Source organism: Pollicipes pollicipes, unplaced genomic scaffold, assembly GCF_011947565.3.
Source record: "Pollicipes pollicipes isolate AB1234 unplaced genomic scaffold, Ppol_2.1 Scaffold_7262;HRSCAF=8765_pilon_pilon_pilon, whole genome shotgun sequence".
Taxonomy (NCBI): domain Eukaryota; kingdom Metazoa; phylum Arthropoda; class Thecostraca; order Pollicipedomorpha; family Pollicipedidae; genus Pollicipes; species Pollicipes pollicipes.
In genome coordinates, this window is record NW_023597055.1 from 7,153,297 (window position 1) to 7,159,085 (window position 5,789).

The window sequence follows — 5,789 nt, forward strand, 5'->3', positions numbered from 1 at the left end:
TAGCGCTCGCGGCGCCAGTAGTCGCGTGGTGTGGCCAGGTCATGGCCGCATCCGGATGACGTCAGCGATGACGTGGAGCGCTCGCTACAATCCGCACGCACCGCTCCGCTCTCCGATCAGTGCACGTGCGGAAAACAGTGCCACTCACTTGCCAACGGACGGGAGACCAGCTCTTTTCGTTTCAGCTCGTAGACAGCCGCAAGGAACGACGCCTCGCTCTGACACGGCGGAGCATCTTCTCCTCAGCTGATAATATCACCAAAAGATGGCGACACCTTGCGGCTGGAGGACCATTCCGTCCCATCCCGGGATGCCTTCGGGCTGCCATTCGCGCGATGCGGGGCCGAGGCCTCCTGGTCGATCCCGAGGCCCTTAGAGGAATGTGTCACGCTGGAAGTATCAAGCCCAGGGACGTTTGAGCACTATCACGTTACGCAGTGGCAGAACCCGACGTTGTTACCTCACAGTGCCGGTTCTGACTGGAAAGTTTCTGGGCTCTGACGGGACAGTGTCTGGTTCGGGCCGGACAGTGTTTGGCGCGGGTCATGAGTCTCTGGCTCAGATCGGGCAGTCTCTGGGTTCTGACCGGACAGTGTCTGGTTCGGGCCGGACAGTGTCTAGCTCGGACCGGATAGTGTTTGCTTTGAATCGGACAGTCAGGAGTGAAAAAGTGTCTTTTCTGTCACCGACGAAATTTGGAGCCTTCTGAACTGTCACCTGGGGGTAGATCTTTCAGAAACCGTTGCAATATAACTTTACATGCGATAAATCACAAAACGCAGATAAAGTTAATGCGATTCGGCAGAGCCACAGAACATTTTCGTTTCGGTAATTCATTTGCACTTAAGTATTAGTTGCTGGCCATCAAACACTGGGTGCTGGTTCAGATGAAATTAATACAAGTATCAGATGAAGGCACACGTGACATGACCAGCCTAGAGGCATGTAGTTTGCTATTTAGTTAGAGGAAGGGATGGTGCCTCCTAACCGGGTATGCCATTGGCTGTTTTATAAATTAATTTTTAACCATTACTTTCCAAAAATCATGATTTTTAGACTTAAGCCACAAGAACTAATTTTGAGAAACTGCACCCTTGATCCCAACGACGAAAAGAAAGCGCGTCAAATCTGGGCTTACGACTGTTTTAAGTTCATTTCAGAGGCGCGCTGAGCCATTTTTTCTCTCTGCACCCCCCCCCCTCAACTCTCAATCCTTTACCCCTTCCGTATTTTTTAAAACTGTATCCCTGTAGCGCTACATTTACCGATAGCATGGTTCTAGAAACATCTGCCAACATCAATTTAAATTTTGTTACGCCATCATAAAATCAGCTGGAAACGTTGACGACCTTCACTATCTTCTCATAACCATTGCCGGTGCAGAACTCGCAGTTCCTAGCGTGATCTCAATTATTTAGAGCAAAACCCATGCAATATTGGTATCAACAGATGCAACTGACATTTTTGAGCACCTCTGGCGCCTTCATTTGGCTTTATAGGCAATATGATGAAGATAAAAAGCGTTTTATCTCACGCTTGCCCGCCGATCAGTACGCTAAGTCTGTGGCGCCACAGGCAATGTGAGAGGCCTACACCAGCGATGCCCGGCCTTTACTTCAAAACCGCTGTTCCTCACAGCAGCAGGAAAGCCCTGGATGAATCCTTGACATGTGTCGCTTCAATGTCCTCTGTTGGCCTCTGACGCTACAGCTTCGATATCCATAAACAATAATATTCTTAGACCGACTGGGCTTTTTAGCGCTCCGCATAAAAAACTGACAATTAGATACGTTTTTCTAGCCAGTCAGCTACTCACGACATGAACACGACCATCAGCAGCCCATAGCTTTGCTCTGAACCCAACGCATTACCACGCGACAAGCGTTCGAGCCCATCTGTCCGAAATGGCACGACGCTTTAAAACGCTGCGTAGCAAACTGATCATGTTCGCCGCAAGATGCTGTGGCCAGACACGATTCTTACGACTAGCAATAAGCCTAGTTATTTCATATTTTATGCTGTTGAGTATGGGAAGTGAATCCTGGCTGAAAATTCTGTGAAAAGCACTGATCTGAGGAGTGTTGGAAAAGCACTGTCACCACTGATTTTTGACGTCAGCACAGAGTTCTTGTCATCGAGCATATCTGGTAAATCAGCAGTTCTTTTCACGCTTGCGGACAGCTCCTGGTTTAGACGGAACAGTGTCTGGTTCGGACCGGACAATATTTGGCCCGGACCGAACAATGTCTGGTTCGGACCGAACAGCATGTGGCTCGGACTGGACTGTCTGGTTGTAGTTGCTAGTGTTCAGCGGGGTTTGATCGGACAGCAACAAGCAAAACACAATATTCGTATCCACTGATGCCGAGACTTTGACTAAGAGCCACGTCCTCGGTGGGAAGCTTCTGGTTTCGACCGATAAGGGCGCTCGCCAATACAGTCACGTTGCCGGTGAGCCCAGCTCGGCGTTGGCCGCCTGCATGCCTCTGGCTGATGACAGTAGAGCTAAAGTTGACTTTGTCCTGGCCGAGAGAGCGCCGTGTATGCCGCATGATCGGGCGCCGAATGTTGCCGTGCTGGTCACGACGTGGAAGTAGCCTGCAGGGGTGGTGACAGGCGCGGAGGGTCTCAGCAGCCACCGGCGCGACGGCCCCCGACCCACCGGGCTCCCGCGGGGCAAAGTCTGGACGGCTACCGACACGACGGCCCCCGACCCACCCGGCTCCGGCGGGGGAGGGCCTCAGCCACCCCTACCCACCCTTCACCGACACTCAGCAATCGGCGCTCTGGTATGTGAAGTGCAACTAGAGGTTCGCAAAATGTTACAAAGATGACGTCACCATCCTCTCAGCCGTGAGCCCCCTGGGTAGGTGTGGAGCGTTCCTTGCCCATGCCCATCCTGCTTTCGGACTTGACAGCGCCTTGTTTTGTAATTACATAGATGCGCGTCTCTATGGAACGCAAAGCAGATCATATCGTGAACACCTGAACACCCCACAGCCATATAGAAGTTACAAAATATCATAAACGAAGGTCAATGACCGACGTACCGCGGAGCCAGCCGAACATGGATATGGAAGCACGAAAAAAACATTGCTAGTTTCTGCATATGAGACCAGGATCATTGCTGTGATCCTGTGCTTGTGCATGTTGTACCCACTGATTGTCCTAAGACTCGTTAAACTTGTATTTAGCGCTTCATTCCGGCTATGGAAACTCACCTGAACCATCCACTTACATGACCTATGTGTGTGCCTATATTTGCCCAAAGTACCTATACTTAGTCTGAAAGTAAATGCCAGTCTCATAAGTGAAAGAAGTTGTCAAATACGGTCAGCGCGAAGGAGGAAAGTATCAAACTGTGTGCATACTGCGTGTCCCTCAGAAAAACACACACGCATGATTGAACTACGCGCGTGTTAGCATGAGCGCCTCATTGCTACATCACCATAAAATTTCGGCTATGCCTCAACGCAACCAGATGAACATCTGTCCACATATGTTGTCCGGGAATGAGTGCACACGGTCGCTCCCACGCGGCTCAAAGGTGTCGTCGTCTTCTTCCATGTCCTATTGCACCGATCACAGCCGTTCGAAATCAGACCTACAGCAGGCCTCATGTACTGAGCCTAGTGCAACTACATCCACAAGTTTGCCTGATCGTATTCCCCACAAACAGCGCTGGTCCGGGGAGTGTGTGCTGAGTGAGCAGAGAATGAGAGTGGAGAGCGCTGGTCCGGGAGAGTGGCCCCTTTTGACAGTCTGACCTTCACCTCACCAGCGGGACTGTCACAGCGGGAGAGGGGCCGTCACGCTGGTAATGGAACCACCCCAGCGGTAATGGAACCACCCCAGCGGTAATGGAACCAGCGCAGAAGTAGTGGAACCAGCGCAGAGGTAACGGAACCACCGCAGAGGTAATGGAATCAGCGCAGGGGTAATGATACCAGCACAGAGGTAATGGAACCAGCACATAGGTAATGGAACCACCGCAGAGGTAATGGAGCCGGTGCACAGGTAATGAAACTAGCACAGAAGTAATGTTACCAATGCAGAGATAATGGAACCAACGCAGAGGTAATGGAGCCACCCCAGAGGTAATGGAGCCAGCGCGTAGGTAATGAAACCACCATAAGGGTAATAGGACGGTCACATATATAATGGGGTCATCTTATCGGTGGTGGGACCGGTCTGGTGGTAATGTGATTCATTGACGGACCCATAAGGCAGGGGGCACTCCGCCCATGGCCTCCAAACGCTCAGCAGGCGGGACATCATGTCTTCAAACGACATCATGTCCCAAAGGTTTTTGAAAGTTGTCATTAATGGGTTATTTTATGAAACGCTGAAATCGTCCAAAGCAAACACAACAAACCACAGGGCAGGGAGATATACTATGTTTTATCATTAGTTGCACATTAATCTGCAAGTACTTGAGCTGCTTCTCTAAACGTGGTGCCAAGCGCTCTTGTGGGTGCAGCTGTTCCTTCGAAAAACAAAATTTTCACGGGACAGATTGTCGCGTGGACTCGCGCCTGAAAGCGATGGGGTTCAGGCCGGTCTGATCGTACGGGGGGGGGGGGGGAGGGTGTACTGTGGCGTAGATAAAGATACAGGCGACATACGCAGAGTTCTGCGAGAAAAGAAAGCGAAATAAGGATGATTTTTGAAATAGGACGATCGAACCCTTGGAAACAAACATGAAAGGCAGTTCAGTTTTTAAGTCATTATATGATATGCTGGAAGGCTTCGCCTAGGATCGCCAGCACAATATATGCGCTGCATTCAAGAATTTGGCTCAGCCAAGAATATATATCCATAAGTGCTGGTGTTATAAGTGCTGGTGTCATAAGTCGTCGAGGGCAGCCCAGTCCGGCCCAGCAGCAGCCCAGCCCAGCCCAACCCAGTCCATTCCGAATTGTTCACGCGTTCTCACATATTACTATGAGATGCCCGGGCCTGTGGAAAAGTCAGCCATGCCGCAATCTCCTGAGGTTACTTTTTGGTCTATTTTATCTCAATGTTTGTAAAAATTTCACCGGAAGCCATGAAACAAAATACTCTGGGGGCAATTACAAGACAGCTCGCAAACCGATTTGCTCTATCCACAAACCAGAATGGCTGGATGTGTCAGTGGCATACATTGAGTTTAAACCGAATTGCATTGCTATGTTGGCCTAGCATAAATTGCACCAAAGCTCCGGAGGTTTTCGAAAGCTTTTTGATGTGTCCACCTGTTTTGGGACCGCAAAGCAGAGCTATCCAAACCCGAGAAGAAATCTGACCTTGCAGGCAGGTTAAGTCACAAGGCAAAAGCCATTTCGCCAAACGGAGCCAGTGACAAGAAGGCCGCCGCGGTAATAGGTCGGCGACAGCGGTGGCAAGGCGCCGCAGGAGCAGGGGTGGGTTCGTCCCGACAAGCACGCGCTGCCAGTCCCGGCTGTTACATGTTGTTACCGTTTCTCACGTTTCCTCACGCCTTAAACGGCATTGGTGGGGGTAAATATCAGCACTATATCAGAGGCACATCAGAGCCCCAAATGGTTACGGTCGTCGGCGTTGCGTTGCCCTTCGGGTGTCCACGCTCTGCACCCGTACGTCAGCCGCGCAGCCTCCTCTCACGGCTCGCACAGCCTGCAGTGCTGCCCCTGGCGGTCGGCGACGGAAGCTGGCCGTCAGCGAATCGATTTGCGCGTGCGACTCGGCGCCTCGGAGGACGGGAAGGCGGGCGTGAGATCGGGGCGGGCGGCGGCGGGGAGCCCGAGCCGGAGTCGGACGTGCAGCGCCCG